The following is an 18020-nucleotide window of genomic DNA, read 5'->3' on the forward strand; positions in this document are numbered from 1 at the left end:
GTTTGCTTTCATTATCCTTAACTTATGACAAACTGAATCAAATGGACAACGTTTAGAAAGGCATACACCTGTGTAAATAAGGTCCCATAATTCACATTGTATGTCAGGACAAAACAAAGCCTTGAAGTCCATGATCAAGGCAACAGCATAAAACCATTTCTTAAAGTTTTGACTCTTCCCTGGAACACAGTAGCTTCAATTATTGAGAAATGGGAAAAGTTTGGAATCACCAAGACTCCTTAGAGAGTTGGTGGTTTGGCCAAACAAAGTAACCAGTCAAGAAGGGCCTTTGTCAGAGAATTTCAGAAGAACCCAATGATTACTCTCTCAGAGTTTCAGAAGTGATCTGCTGACATGGGAAAACCTTTTTAGCAGCACTTCTTCAATCAGGTATTTATGGTAAACTGGCTAGACTGATGCCACTCTTGATTATAAGACACATGATGGCATTTTTAGGACTCTGAGACCATGAGGCAAAAGATTCTCCAGACTGATGAGACAAAAACTGAACTGTTTGGGTAGATCACCAGGCACTGCTCATCATTTGTCTAAGACCATTTCTGTGGTCTGCATAATGCTATTGCGGTGCTTCTCAATGGATGGCAAGGGGAAACTGGTCAAAATTAAGGAAAGGGTAAATGCAGCCAAATACAGAATGGTTCTTGAAGAAAACCTGCTCCAGAGAGTACACAACCTCAGACTAGACTGAAGGTTCATCTTTTAGCAAAGCAATGTTCTGAAGCAGCTTCAGGACAAGTCTCTGACTGTTTAAATGCCCCAGCCAAAGTCCATGCTTAAACCTACAGAACCCACGTGGAGTGACCTGGTGATAGCAGGCCCATCCAATCTATCAGAGCTTGAGAGAATTTGCCAGGAAGAATAGAATAAACTGTTTAAATTCAGGTGTGCAATACTTGTAAAGATTTACCCAAAAGCACTCAAAGTTGTAATTCCTGCCAAAGGGACTTTCACAAAGTACTGGGTCAAAGGTCTGAATACTTAAATGTATGAGAGATTTCAGTTTTTGACTCTTAATAAATTTGCAGAACTTTCTGAAAACATGTTTTCACTGTGTCATTAGGGGCTACTGGGTGTAAATCTATGTAATATTAAATCTACAACACAATAAAGTGTGAAGAAAGTGAAGGTGTCTAAATGCTTTTTAAATTCACTGTATACAGTATTGTGCATTTTATATGTTAAAATCATCAGAAGTAAAAGTCAAAACAATTTGTGGAAAATTACAATCTGGAAACAATGCTATTGAAAAGTAGATCTTAACAGGAATGGTGTGTGTTGTGTCGGCACCCTCCAAGCACCTATGAAGCAGCGAGTCAATGTAAGAGAAACGGGAGAGAGTTGTACAGTCTGGGCAAGAGTGGGTTCTTTTCCTCCAGAATACTAGGGTGCACAAGACTTAGCAGTTGATACAATAATCCAGCCTATAAAAGAACATGACCAGGAAGGAAACAAGCATATGGAGTCTGGTATAGCAGAAAGCAAAGGAGCTGGAGATTGAAGTGGAAGCTAAGGTTTAACAGTGGAGGAGCTCTAAGAGCTGCTGGAATCTGCGTCAGCAATGTGACCCTGGAGCAAACAAGTGACCATTCCTGGTCCAGGTTTGGCTATGGTTGAAAGTATCCCTGGGACAGGACACAAAGGTGCCTCATTACTTGTACCTCATTAAGTGCTAAGTTTGGAGATGAATTGAGGACTACGATTTGATTGAAGGGTGGAAATGAGAGGCTTGGTGAAAGAAACACAGAGACAGAGAAAGAGAAAGATTGACAGAAATAATGAGAGATAAAGATGAAAGTGTTATGGGAAAAGTGTGAAAAGTTACTGGGTAAATGGACAAATCCCATCTCTTGATTACAGGGGTGTAATACCTGTGCAGTTAAGGCAAGAGAAGCTGCAGGTTATTGCTTTATTTGGTTATTATTTATTGCTACTGTATTTATTTATTCAAATGTATATCTCTATATTTGTATATATTGGCCTCTTGGGTTGACTATAAGTTCAAGTGGCACAGCTGTGCACCCTCATTGCAACAATGTATAACAATATTGTTTTTTTCATAAGATTAACAAATTTTTATTAAAAAAGAAAATCCTTGTTATTTTTATTAGTAGACAACACAGTGGAAGTGACAGATGCCTTGTTCAGCAGCTGACTGATATTAAAATTTTCCTTCTGTCTGCTGCATATATATTAATCATCCTTTCAAACATTATTTATAGTTTGATAAAATATTGCAGATTGCAAATGTGATTATTTAAAAAGAAAATTCTTAAGATATTATACATACAATTTTTCAGTTGCTGTATCTGCAGATTATCCTATTAAATAATTCCTAGTGCAAGAAAGAAAAAAAGAATAATGACAGCTCAATCTGATCCACTCCTATTTACTTTTTTTAGTTCTTTGCCTGTAGCAGGAGAATTTGTTTGAAGACGCTCTCATTACAAACTTGCAAATCTCTTTTGTCTATATTCATTTATGACAGACAATATTTTGATTACGGCTAAATTGAAAGCTATCTTCTTTTCCCCCTTGATGCCCATAGTCACTGAAGACTGGCCTGCTTCAGAAGCAAACAGGTAGATCTTGGGAGATTTCAATAACCACGGTGCCTGCAAGGCATCCGACGCTTAAATAATTTTTCAAAAATCCCATACCTCCAACATCCAGGAAGGGATTAGCTGCCTGTTTCAGTCACTAACATACATTTCATCAAGAATCTCTGGAGTCGGCTGGCATATGCCTGCCAAGGTCTAAGTGGCATTGCTCTTATTCATTCACTTGATGTCCCATGAGAGGATCAATTGCATCAAGAGACGCATAAAGTCTTCACTAATCTCCTCTAACTGCTGCTGACCTATCTTTGCCATCACAGCCCCAGTCTGTAATAAATGAAGTGCATTTTAACATGAAAAATGAAGTAATTACTTGATGTATCAAATGGCTAATTGCACAGTGAGACTTGGAGAGTTGTGGGATAAGCCTCTGTCAAGAAAGAAGACTAAAAGGAAGCAAATGTCAAGGGAGCTCCTCAGAGAATGACAGGATTAGAAAGTGCCTAAATCTTAGAGCAAATTTTCAACTTCCTAACTTCATAAACAACAGTAGAAGGCATTACAAGCGCTAATCCATATTAGTTCGCAAATACAAGCCAAGTAAAATGACAGGATTTGCTTTTTATTTAACATATTACAGATATTTTATTTATATCCGTTTCATGTCCAAAATGAAAGTTTAATGAGTCTTATGTTGACTAGTGTGAAAAAGGGATGGCCATATGCTATCAAGCCATGTTAAACAGCTTTCCCTAATCACAAAAAAAAAGATCTTTCATAGCCAAAATCATAATTACAGTTTTTGCTGTAAGTAACTGTGATCTGTATGTGCATCTCCTATCCAACAATCGAAAGTAATAAATATCCAAACATCTTCTGAACCCGCTTTTTTTTGGGCAGCCCTGGATGGATCACCTGTTTAATAGACAGTTTTATTTATTGATTTATAGCATAATATAGCATTTTAAAACAACCTAAAGCCAATTTAGTGTCAAGGAGTGCTGACGCCTATCCTGGCATCTATCAGGTATTTTTCTTGTGTCCTGGGTTTACATCTGGTTGTTGCCTGTGTGGAGTTTTCACATTTCCCCTGCGTCTGTGTGGGTTTTCCTCTGGGTCCTCCAGTTTTCCTCCTACATCCCTAAGGTTTCCTAGACAAAGGTAACTGGTGAATCTAAACAGGGCCAAGTCTGGCTGGGCTGTATGCCCCCCATGATTCAAAATTGGGAGATTTAATCAGATTTTATATATATATATATATATATATATATATATATATATATGTATAGAATTTGATAAATGAGGTAGTATAATTATAGTATTATAGTTACATTTAAGAGGATTATTACTATTGTCCTATTATTTTATTTGTGTACTGATACTGAATAAGCTTTACCACAACACATTACATGCAGGGTTTGTCTCAAAATAAACTTAAATGTTTATGCTTGCTTATAGTTTAAAATTTGTTAAATATCCTGGAAGGTAAAACGAAACAGTAATGTACTTTTCTGACCAACGGTACAAGTCCTTTAGCACTCACCCCACTGAATCCAGGGTCAGGTTTACCCTCAGGCCAAAAGCTGCTCATTAACATCACAATCACACGCAGAGCTAAAGTACATGGGCATACAATACTTGTTGTCGAGTGCTTTTAGTTTAGTTTTTATTTGTATATACAGTATATATCTTTTTTATGCATGCTGTATTTATTGTTTGGTGTTATATACACTGTCTAATTTATTTATTGTCTGACCTGCCACACATCTGTTACCTGGCATGTGTTATTTTACTTTAATTTTAAACAGATGAGGAAAAGTTAAGTTAAAATTAATTATTTCAATGCTATCAAACTAGAGCTTCCTATTTGATTTGTGGCATGTTGTTTAGCCTTACTGCATCACAGCCTCAAGTCTAGGTCTGTGTAGACTTTTTTAATGTTCTGCCGGGCCCATGTATAGTATCCCAGTTATGTCTCTAAACTGTGTGGACACACAATACGATATTCTGCCATGGTGAGTGGTGCTCACGCTCTCCACAACCCTCTATTTAACTATGAGGACATGAAAAATACACTCTCAGAAAAAGAGGTAAAGTAAAAGGTCATATAAATGTATTTGTTTTTACTGCTATAGCACCTTATATCCCAAACGGATCAGAATACTAATATAAGTAGGTTTTATTATGCATACAAAAGTGTTTCATAGTCACTTGCAAATAAAGCTCAGGATTCGCAATAAAACCTCTAATACATTCTGAAGCAGCAAATCACTGGAGTTCTTGATTTGCAGCTTTATGGATCAATTGTGCACTGCTGTAAAAATAAAATTCAGCTGATTTTCTGTACCAGTCAAGGCCCTGAAGTGAGTAAAATTTCTGGATGGCATCCTGGCTGAATTCAAAGATTTAAATTTATTGCTTTGCAGCATTTGCTCATTATAGCACAGCTCACTGAGTTTAACACTTTCATGCCAATTATAATTATGATAGGCTCAAACAAAGACACATTTGTTTACAGCAAATCATTATCCCTCATGATTGTAATCCAGGGAGTGATTTGTGGGTTCACAGATTGGTATTTGATCAGAATGCCGTGAGACACATACAGACTCAAATTACGTGTGCAGCCGTAGCATATCCCAGCAGATTTGCAGACAAGGCAGGAAGCAACTGCAGATGAGATGACAGTCTAATGTGGGCTAAACACATACCACACACCCACACCGAGTAAATTCAATGTAAATCAAAATTCTTTTGGATGAGAGGGGAAAACCAAGTATCTGGAGAAAAATCCAAATGTGCAGGAAGCATATAAATGGCCAGGATTCAAACCCAGTGTTTTGGGGTTGTTGTGAGGTAGCAGTACTAACTACTGCATCACTGTCTTACTTCTGGGTCTAACTCAAAAGCATTACATAATAAACGTTTGCTTATTTTTCCAAAATACCTAAGAACAATAAATATTATGTCTTTATATACTGCCGTCTCAGCCAATGTGTTTTTATCATTATCAGTTCTTTCTAGTGCAGTGTGAATGGAAGAATTATGTGGATTTTAATGACTGATAACAATGTGGTTTTTTTAAAGAAAAAATGAAGAAATTGTCATTTTGATTGTCACACTAAGCAGATAAAGAGTCATTGTAACGTTCATAAACACAAGACATATGTCATCTCATAATAAACCTAGAAGTAGGATCAGACTGATAAACATGCTCAATGTCTGTTCATTGTAGTGATAACAAACACATATGGACTGTTGGTGGTCTTGTATGTCACCTTGACCCCATTTTTGATGTGAAAATGCAGTTAAGTACAGAGACTAGAATTCCTTCCAAAATGCTGGAAATTCACATGTTGAATTAACTTGTAATACACTAGAAAATGTGCCTAGGCTTTGAAACTACAGAAAATATGAAACTTTACTATAATAAAAAAGAAAAATATTTTTTTAGAAGGCTATGAACTACATTACACCACAAGTACTGTGTGAAAACATTTAGCTGCTTATCATTTTGAAAATAAGTCATCATTAGAGACTAATAAGATAAGTGAGTTACAGACAGAGAACAGAAAGTGCTTAACGCAGAAGGAAGTAAACGGCACAAATAATTAATTAATTAAAAAGTAAACAAGTTTAGAATTAGTTAAAACATGACCTGTACAGATGGAATCATCTCCTCAGTATGCTCTTTATATACTGTATACATGTTTTTACAATCACTAGCTACACTAACTTTGAAACTAGAACATATTTTAAAATGTGACTACTGAGTACATTCTAAACAAAGTGGACACTAAAACTTCTTTGTTTCCTGTGAATTACATAAATGCTGTATATGGATTTTAAAACTGAAACAAAATATGAATGTGGAGATGACCTTAATACCGTATTTCTCAACCTTATTTGCGACCTGAGTTTTCATAACAGTTTCAATCACGACCCCCCCAACATTTTTTTGAATGTAGATGCATATTTTATTATACCTACTTTTATCGACATTTATCTAACTCTATATTTATTGTTCTAGTATCAAAATGTAGTTTAAGTTAATTTGTTTTGGTTTCAACAGATGTTTTTTTTTATATATTTTTGATTCTTGTTTTCTTTTTTTCACATCTTCACGCCCCTTTTTTGTTACTTCGTGCCCCCCTAGGGGGGCCCGCCCCACAGGTTGAGAACCACTGCCTTATTATATTGTTTAGATTGGGGTTGTACATTATAATGTTCTCTATTTGTTTCCCCAACAGTGTTGAGTTGAGCTTGTTTTAAAAGCTTTTCATACACAAGTTGTTGGTTTGCCATTACTGGGCTTTCATAATAATGGCATTACCTACCTCTCACTTAAATACTGCATTCTATGAATACAGTTCAGGTATCTATGTATACTGATTACAGAGTATTGAAGATAAGATACAGGTGTGAAACAGAGAGATGAAAAGTTAGAGAAAGTTGTGGAACAAAGAAGTGTGTAAAGGTTAAGGCAATCAAGAAGATTATAAGTCAGCAGCATCCTGAAATACAGACACTGAGAAATGACTAAATTGGTCAATTGGAAGCTTTTGAAAGGTGATTATCGAGAAAAATGAAGAAAGGGAGCCGGAAAGGCAAGAAGACAAATGGAGGGGTTCTTGAAGCTGTCAAAGAAAGGAGAACCTAATTAAAAGTGATCAAGAGGAGAAAGAAGAACTGGAAAAGGTACGATATGAGGGTGATGAACTGCCAAAGAATGGCTGGGAAGGAAAACAACTAAGAGAATGACCCAGACTGTTAGGAGAGATGAAAGATGGGCCATAAACATTATGTGAGAATGCTGGGAAAGAGTGAACACTGGAAATAAAAATCCTGGTGTCTTACTACAAAATTTCAGAACATTGACATTAAGGGCATTACATCTAGAGCTTAACATTACAGAAAACACACACGTCCATGGAGAAATTTAAGAGAAAATAAAAGTCCTCTGCTTTATTGTACAAGCTACTTCATTTATGCATTTATACATGCAAGACTGAAGACAATATGTATGTGAAAATATGTTCTGTACACACATATATATATATATATATATATATATATATGCCTGCTTATTTCAAATTTTTAGTAATATACAATAAAGTATATGGGATATTTAATAGTAATGGTTACAATTATAACAGAAGAACAAATTTTCACTGTCTGCCAGCCATTCATGCACCACAGAACATGTAGTTAAACAGCCATATTTTTGTAGTCAATTGAAGGAAAACCCAGACAAAAAGATAAAGACATTAATTTTCAATCCATGAAAATCAATAGTGTTGAAAATGTTCAGGGAAATAGAGACAGGCCTGGTCATTCACATGTATAGACTTTATATTTATAAATGTATAAAATGTATATGCAAAATCTACAAAAAAAATCAAAATAAGAGTTGTTTTGTTTTATTTGAGACAAATTCTCCATCAATGGGGTAAGGAAAATTTACTTTACAAGATTCTTTAAAATAATAAATAATAAAATAATCTGAAATCCAAATTTTTTGACAAGTTAATAAACCTTAAAATAAGGAAATGAAGATTAAACTGACTGATATAAAAATGTTTCATTTGCTTTTTGATTTTTAAATAAATTACAGTCTGACACTCTAATACATCTGTATTTGTACAAATATTCCCAAAACTGATTTTATTTTAATCAAATTTCTAAATGGCTGATAAGTAACAAAGTGACATTTTTCTAAGGGTTTTGAACAATAAGCTAGCAAAAGGGCAAATAATTGATTATTCATACAATGAAAAATAGCAGAAATTATAAATCTGTAAGATATCCATTAGAATCTGGTTTGATAAATTAAATATGCAAAAGTAAAAATTATGCAATGTGAGACAGGTTTAACAGGTAGAAACAAACTCTGAAGAAAACTGTTTTGCAATGGAAAATTTTTTTTAGTAAAGCTGGCAAAAAAAGGGAGAATGTTAACAACATACACTGTATTTTATATACAGTATTGTATATATACATTTCTTAACAATGAAAGGAAAAATGCAAACAGCCGTACTTTCCCTATACCACTGAATGGCATTCATCATGGAAAACTGCCATAGTCAGTATGTCTGGTATTCTGCAGTGAACTGCACCCCACACAGGGCTACTAACCAACTCTGAACTGGATAAGCAGAATAGAAAATGAATGGATGGATGGGTGGATGGTATAACATATACTATCTGATTATACTTTACAGGCCACAGAAGGCTCAGACAAAATTAACAGATGATATGTAGCAGTTGTTTTACAGCAGTCATAATCTACTTCTTTAAGTAAGGCATTGTGAACATCAGATACTATTATTACCAGTCAATATATAGAAATCAAGAGATATAAACTAAATAAATGATAATTTGATATTAAGGATGAGGATAAAAAGAGATATTTGTAAGAAATTAATTAGTTTTGTTTTAATACAATCATGTTTATACATATACAACTTCTGTTAACTATTCATTGTTTTAGTCAGTCAGTCATTCATTACCCAACCCACTGTATCCTAACACAGGGTCACGGGGGTCTGCTGGAGCCTTGACTGAAAATAAAATCTCCTCTTGATTATGTTAGCCCACTCACAGAACATTAAAGTGTATCCACCTTCGTGACTTATTATAGGGTACTAATAATGTAGCTCTCTTATTATGGCAGTTGACAATGCCTCCATTGTTTACCTTTTAATGCATTCATCAATAATTAACAGTTGTGTTTTAAGTTTTAAAATTTTGCTTTACCAGTGAAGCCTATATGATATTTTACCATTATCATTGTTTTTGATGTTTATATACAAAACCTCAATACTGGTATGTTTTAAAAATCTTTTTGCACACAACATAATATTATTTGCCTTTTTTTTAATAAATGTGATTTTTTTTAAGCTGGAATGTAAAATTACTATTTCTAAAGGCAGATGTTGCTTGCTTTTTGAGTATGACAAACTATACACATTTCAAAAAGTTAAATGACCTTGCATTTTTATCCGTTATGCTACAGTGCTGTGTTTAAGTTTTTGGAAATTGGATATATTGTTAATGTCCTTTTGAAAAGTAATTATTAAAACAAGATGTTTAACTCATCAAAATTTTCTGGCAACATATTGATGGCTGTCATCCATCTGAGGCATGTCAGCATGTAAAAGCCAGTGGAAACCTTTTTGGTTTAACATGATTGATTATCAACTTTATAATTTAATCACCAAATGCCCTGGGAAGAGATCAAACCCAAATATCAAGTTGTTCTTTAATTCAGTGAGGGAAATGTCAATTAGTTTGGAAAGAAAAAATGTTGATGTAAGGACAAATGTGACCTCTATGAAAAAAAAGAAGAAGGAAAAAATAGGACAGCCCTTCTCACAGGAATAGGCAACACAAGAACAACGAAATAGCAGATTGACTTTGGTTTTATTTTTTTATATTTTTATGGCATGGTGACCAGCTTATTAGAATCTCCACAAAATGTGTTTTTTAGCTTGAAGAACCAAGATCAAATTCAGTTTTACCTTCGTATTTAAAAGTACCTTTCAAAAGGACTTTTCCGATCAGATGAAATTCATACACATTAGGAGGCCAGGATTCCGTCACTGATTTTCAGCTTCTCACTTAAACAGGAGATTACAGCAAAAATGCATCTACAGTATTTTATAAATAGGCAGCTACCTTTTCAAAGCATTTTAGTCTGAAGGTCAGTGAAGTACAACAAGTGTAGTCATTTCAAACATATATGTTCATTATTCTATTTGTGTTCATTTTCATTAGAATTCATTTAAATATTTGGAACTTTTGTATCTCATCTTTTTCATGTTAATTTGTGAAAAGTTTAATGGTTATAAGGAATTAAGTTGATAGAATATTTCTTCTTGTACCTTAAAATAGAAAACTCTAAAATAAGTGTGAGTCCTTTAATGATACAAAAAATCTACATTAAGAATTCAGTTTAATTAGCCTGCTGGTTATTAAAATGACATATACATATTCCTAACATGTGTCTCTGCGCTTGTTCCTATTAAAACAATGTCACACATTCCTCTATTTAAAAAAATGTATAATTCTCAAAAGTGCTAAAACACATTTGCTAGGATATACTTTAATTATTTAATTTAATCAAAATGTGCATATTATAGAACCTCCAGACACGTATTGCGCAAAATATTTTACTCTATTTGCACAAATTGCCTATTCTTTCCGTTTCTTGCTCTCTGCAATAATTACTCATCATCGTACATCTCTCTCTTTTTGTGGTATGCTGTACTTTAAAATTGTTCCCTGTAGCATGAATTAAGTAATAAAAGAAAGCAGGAGGAAAAACACTTTGCAAATTTCCTTCAATAAGAAATTATGGAAAGTCAATTGAGCGACGATAATTGTTTAAGCTCCTGCCAATCCAAACACTGCATGCCTGATTAAAGTGTGCTCATTGAAATCTACTAAAGGACTATAAGGATCATAAAATGGAGCTAAATTTAAATGTGAAACTTAATCTCAGTATAATGTGACTTCTGCAGTAGTATTATGAAGATGAACTTTTCTACTAAGTTTAGAAAGAACTCCTGACAACTTCTTCTAGTTTTTGTTTATCTACATGATAGGCACTCATAAAAATACTGGCGACCCCTTCCCTGCACTTTCATTCCATAAAGTTTTAAGCTTGTTTGTTGCAGCTGGAGGTGTTTATTCTCAACGTTCCCATGGCAGATGGTGATCACGGAGTTGCCGATGGCTGAACTTCTGCTCTATACTTTGATAAAAGCCCAGGGAAGCACTTGGGGGGGAAGGTTTTTTTTTTTTTTTTTAGAGAACATTTAATCCATTTGTGTTCAACACCTGCTTTGATGCTCGTTATGAAGAGTGCTATTAGAAAAGTGAAGAACATATTTGAACTGAAAAAGAAATGAAAGGCTTACACTGAATCCTAAGAGTCACAGGTGACCTGCCCTCCTCAATGAAATCTAGCTCTCCAAGTCATGCTGTAATTTCAATCAGGACTGATTAGTTTATTGGTTAACTGAATAACTGGCATATTAGTTTGTTAAACAGATTTTTAATTCAGTTGGAAATTGTCCTTTCTATATAATGTTTGTATGCATAATGACTTGCATAATCTAAACAGTGTAAAGTTCTTTTCTTACGTTTCTCCATGAACATCTGCAAATAATGTTCAAGTGCCATCCTTCATTATGTGAAAACTCCAGAGCAGCACATCCAGTATCTGCATCTATATCTTACCGGTACTGTGTCCCTCCTACTAGTAAAACAGCATATTAACCAGTAACTTGGTTTATTTTTTATTCTTCTTTTTAAAGATGCCTGCCTGGATCTCTCAGTCTTCCCCTATGACATTATTCCTGCATAAAAGCCAAGAATCTGATTTTAACAATGACCATCATAACCTTTGAAATGTTTTCACTTTCGCATGAAGATTCCACCTGATAATAATATTTATTAGTAATATTATATAAAAGACTAATATTCCACCTTGTAGTAATATTTATCATTGGTGCCTTACTGAAATGTGGATAATTCATCAAGATTGGAGCATAAAGGCCAACTGCAAATTTACTGACAGACAGCAGCAAAACAAACCACTCTTGCAGGTGTTTATACCAGGGGACACCAACTCTGTTCCTGGAGGACCACCGTGGCAACAGGTTTTCATTCTAACCATTTTTTTTAATGAGTACCCTGTTTGTGCTGCTAATTAACTTCTTGTGAATTTATTTTAATTGACTTCTCTTTTAAGATTTGTTTCCTTTGATTTCTTCATCTTTACTCTGAATTGCTTCATTTCTTTCCTTAAATGGCACCCAAAGAGAAATGAAATGTGAAGTGAGGGAGCCAAGAGAAAACCAACTAAGTCAGGGCCTCAAACTCCAACCTGCTGCTTAACGAGGTGCCAATTCTTGTTGTTAATTAAACGCATTCTTTAATTCCATGGCTTGTTGCTTCTCTCATTGTGCAATAGCAGACATTTCCAAGATTATTGATTTTCTCTTTTCTAAGAGCACTGGTAAAATGTTTTGGAGACATCTGCAGATCAGCATTCCTGAGACCTTCATCTTTTTTTATTTTCAGATATTAAATGATGGACACCAGCTGTTTTGGCGCATTTTGTATCTCATTATAGTTTGGCTGCTAATTAAGTAAAAAGAAACAATTAAGCTGTCTGATTCTTCAAGAGTAGGTCAATTAAAATTAGTTCAAAAGAAGTTAATTAGCAGCAAAAACAGGTCACTCATTAAGGAAAGGGTTAGAATGAAAACCTGCAGCCACAATGGTCCTCCAGGACCACAGTTGGGAACCCCTGGTTTATACCATCTGACTGCTTTCTCACATGTGTATAAAACTTACTACAATCGGAAATACCAATGAACTTCATCAGTCCTTCCTGACCCTTTTTTTAGCAAAGCATCCATCAGGCCTTACTTAAAAGGCACACCTTTTTATTACATTGATAAAGCTAAATTGTGAGTGTGAATGTTGGTGTGTATGTGAGTGGCCTCTGTAATAGACTGGTGCTCTGTCCAGGGTTGTTGATGGCAGTCAATTAATATTTAATGTGTTATTATGGACTATGAATTTAATAAGCTTTGTACAGATATAATAATAAATATTGTTTCATTGACCATATATATTTTACTTCTATTTGGACTTTTACATAGCTTGCTTTTCTGTATTTTTCATATGCTTTCTTTTTATCAGTTTTTGAAAAAAAATTCTTTGCTTAAATTTCTAAAAAATTTGGGTGTAGTGACACTCCTAGTTAGATACTCACTGGTTTATTGTACCAAAATAATACTATCTTAAACTTACAAAAAGTTGTTACCATACCCTGGCATTCAAGACCCCATAACCATTGAACCCCAGGCACAGTGGAGCACTTGAACTGCTGACCTACTCAAAGTTGTGACATTCGAATTTCAGCCCTCAGTAAACCTTCACTCTGGAATGTTTTGAGTGCTTATTTAAAAGAAACTAAGTATAAAATTATCATTAAGTTTATGATTTGCTTTTATTGTAATTGTGGTTATTTTATCATTATTGAGGCTTTATTGCAGCACTTTAAATGAAATTTGCTAAAGCCCCCTGCTGGACACAGTTGCTTTCTATCTAGTCCCCAGTATCATTTGGTCAGGCTGCGACTCCTATGACCCTCAAATGGATTGAGCACCTTTGAGAATATTATGTTCTTCTGTAGACATGGACGGCAGCACAGATAAAACAACATAAACACTTATGTGGCTATTGTAAATATGATTCCTGTAGCGTTTTATTTTTCAAAATAAGACAAGCCAGAAAAAGACACTTGACTTATGTTACAGTTGAGTAGCCGTCCCTAAATAAACAACTAAGTGCATTTGATATGGCCGTGACCCACTATCACACAACCATATAAAGCCTAGCAGATTATAACATAACAGTATTTGTCAGCAATAGTCATTTCAATCTGCTAGTCCTCGGCTCAAGCAGTGGGCTGTCAGTTGGTGCAGCTGAAAGAGTGGATCTCCTTTTAACCCCTATGAGTGACTGAATGAGGTGAAATCCTGAACAAACTGAAAGACTCATTGCAGCAGTTGATATATTTATACATTTTCTAGTCATGATGACCCCACTGGGTGCTATTACTGATACTACTCTGCACTGCTGTTCACAAAAAAGGCAGCTGCTAGTAACTCTTGGGAAAAGCAATAGTAGATTGCCAGTGTCAACTGAAACGTTAAAATAATGATAACATTTCAATTATATCATATTGTTAAACCAACTTAGCTTATTTTAGGGTCATGCGGGACTGAAGCTTATCCTACCAGCATTTGGTGCATAAGATAGCCTGGATAGGCCTCCAGACCATCACAGGACCCACTCACGTATGCACACATCCAGAAAGGGCTGACTTAGCATTGCCAGTTAGGTTGGATGTACCTGTGGAAAATGTCATTCAAGCTCCACACAGAGAACAGCAAGGTGACAAATTCAAATGCAAAACTGGGACTTTACAAACAAAATTGAGAAGATGGTCTTAAAATTTGACTTTCCAAATATTTGATTAATTAATAACATATTTACTAAATTGTATCACACCACACCAACCTACTACATGATCCCTCAGATTTTCAAAATTACTTTCAAATTGCAGATGAATCATTTAGACAAAAAGGACAAATATACAGTAAGAATTCCTGGTGCAGGGCACATCTGCAGTTAAGAAAACCTGACTATAACAGAATGCAAGCCTGTTTACGAGAATACAATAAATGAGATGTGCATCAACAACATGTCACTGTTAAGTCATTAAAAACTTTTCTTTGGGTCATAATACACCCTGGACTGGAACCATACAGCATGGCTATTGAAGTTGTCAATTAAAACAAAAATGTTTAAGATTTTAGACTACAGGTAAGAGGATGGGAGTGCAAGTAATGTGACTGGACATTGTTCACAGAGGCTGTATTGTCTTGCTATAATTACACAGACTTCCTCCAGAGACTTCAGTCTTCTCCCGCAGTCTGAAAATACACTATGCTGTCAGGCTGATTGGCGTCTCTAAATTGGCCCAGTGTGAGTGCATGAGTGGCTGTGAAGCACACTGGCATTCTGACCCATGCAAGTCCCTACTTTCTGCCTGTTGTTGATGTGACAGACTTTCTGATTCTCAGTGGCTTTGTCCAAAATATAAAAATAAATGGATGGACTGAAGATGTAATACATTAGGTTTCTATATTTAGCAGCAAATACTGAACCAGAGTGTTAGTGATGCAAACAATGAAAGTCTGATTTCAAATGACATTTTCAAACCAGTAAAATAGGACCACTAGATTAGGGACATGCAAACAATTTGATTGAAGGTTCTCTTCATTTAAAGCAAGAATTAGTGACAAAAAATCCAGCCAACCATCCTTTTCATTTTCTAAAATGATTATTATGTTTAATAGTACATAATCTGTATGTTCTTTATTTGCAAATATTTCTAGTTATGATTTTGAGCGTTAATGCTATAGACTTTCAATCAAGTGCTTTGTAGTAGAGTGAAAAAAAGAGAAAAAAGAATGAAAAATAAACAAACAAACAAACAAACCAATACACGGTGTTATTTACTTATATGAAAAAGATCATAATCAGTGAAAATAGCTTCAATATTTGCATCACGCTTAGCAGTTGCAATCTAACAAGAGCAAACCCCAATTTATTAAGTCTGAGGCTACTCATGCCAAGTTGTAATTATCAGGTCTAATTCATTAGTATTTCTGGCATTACAACAAATGATAAGCTACTTAGTTAAATACACAAAACATATCTCCCTAATATCAATATGGATAAACACATTTTATCTAAAACTGTGCTAATTATTTATGGAACCATTTGGTAGAAAATCAACATGGCACTGACAGACTGGCAAAGCATTTTTAATGTAAGTATTTTTTCTAATGGATGTAATACACGCAGACAGAGGTGGGATCTCACTCCTTTTCACAGCCAACTTTCTGCTTTACAGTCCTCCTATCAAGTGTTTTGCTTCCTGATCTCATTGAATAGATGGTGCCTGGCCCTTTTGATGCTACAAGTTCAAAATTGTAAGATCACAGCTCACTTTGTAACCTTCCATCCAGTTTAAGGTCATTAAAAGTCACAGCATATGCTGGTAGCATAAGATTCAAAGCTGGAAACAGTCCATGATGAGATTTCTGTTAATCCCCAAACACACTTACGCACATCCAGACTAATTCACAATAGGACAATTTCTATCTGCCAGTTTTCTCACATCTTTAGGATATGTGAGGTATACCAAAGTGCTAAAACCCATACAGACATGAGGAGAACAAGCATACTACACACAGGCAATGTCTAAACTGAAATTTTAAACCCTGCACTCTACAGTACAGTGATCCCTCGCTATATCGCGCTTCGACTTTCACGGCTTCACTCCATCGCGGATTTTAAATGTAAGCATATCTAAATTTATATCACGGATTTTTCGCTGTTTTGCGGATTTCTGCGGACAATGTGTCTTTTAATTTATGGTACATGCTTCCTCAGTTTGTTTGCCCAGTTGATTTCATACAAGGGATGCTATTGGCGGATGGCTTAGACGCTACCCAATCAGAGTATGTATTACATATTAACTAAAACTCCTCAATGATATACGATATGCCTCCCGCGCGGTGCTTGATTGTTTGCTTTTCTCTATCTCTCTCACTCTCTCTGCCTGACGGAGGGGGTGTGAGCAGAGGGGCTGTTTGCACAGAGGCTGTTTGCCTAGAGGATACGGACGCTCCTCTACAAAATGCCGCTTTATCGCAGTGCTTCGGCATACTTAAAATCCCTAAAGCACGTATTGATTTTTTGATTGTTTGCTTTTTTCTCGCTCTCTCTCTGACGTTCTCTGCTCCTGACAAGCATTCTTTGAAGAGGAAGATATGTTTGCATTCTTTTAATTGTGAGAAAGAACTGTCATCTCTGTCTTGTCATGGAGCACAGTTTAAACTTTTGACTAAAGGGTGTTATTTCATGCCTAGAGGGCTCAAATAATGTTAACAGTGTGGGAGAGTTTATAATGGCTTAAAATATATAAAAATAACCATATAAACATATGGTTTCTACTTTGCGGATTTTCATCTATCGCGGGGGGTTCTGGAAGGCAACCCCTGCGATCGAGGAGGGATTACTGTACTAGCCACCTACAATGTGTACTCATCTGCCCATAATGGGTTAACTATTGTAGACTTTGTCCACACTGATCCCCAACACAGGCACCCTAAAGGGAAGTGTGTTAAGATGACTACACACTGCAAAGCACGGTTGGATGTTTATGAGCACACATAGGAGTAGCCCACTGTTTATGTAATTGAGCACTAAAAAGTTAGAGGACCTAATATTATATAGTAAACATTATGAAATCTAATTTTAAAATCGCTCATAATGAAATGAAAGAAAGTAATGTATCATGGCAGCAGGGCTAGGAGATTAAAATTGAGGGAGAAACGGAGTCACTATTGCCAACTTGTTCCTGAATGAACAGTACAGAATAAAACTGTCCCAACAATAAATATAATTGCAGACCCCTGCCTTGATGACTCTAAAAATGTTTTAACCTGTAGAAAAAATAAACTTCACATTGCCTACTTCTAACACAATAGTTTACTAGTTTAAACTTATTAATGTTTCTGTAATTTAGAAATGAGAAACCTATCGAAATTCTTTGCATTGTCTCACATGTCAGTCCAAGAAGTGTTTAATAAATTGATTATGTTAGCCCCTTTAGTTGGTATCATGCAGTAGAAAATCTTGCAAACAGGCCCGCATGTATCTTGTGATTTTCCATCCCCATTTGCCATGAGTATTTCTAGATGCCACTCCAACTGCCCTTTTTGTCAATTAAGCATGCTGGTGAAGGCTCTGAAGTTGCCATCTTTTTTAACAGCTGTGAGTGGGTGG

The 18020-nt window shown here is 35.3% G+C and overlaps 1 protein-coding gene across 4 annotated transcripts in view; it reads right to left on the minus strand.

Moving 5' to 3' along the window:
• The window catches only part of LOC120523744 (protocadherin-9), an 878443-nt gene that overhangs the window by 237555 nt on the left and 622868 nt on the right, over positions 1-18020 (minus strand). The gene's annotated exons all lie outside the window — the stretch shown is intronic.

This window comes from Polypterus senegalus, chromosome 2 (genome assembly GCF_016835505.1).
Source record: "Polypterus senegalus isolate Bchr_013 chromosome 2, ASM1683550v1, whole genome shotgun sequence".
Lineage (NCBI taxonomy): Eukaryota > Metazoa > Chordata > Cladistia > Polypteriformes > Polypteridae > Polypterus > Polypterus senegalus.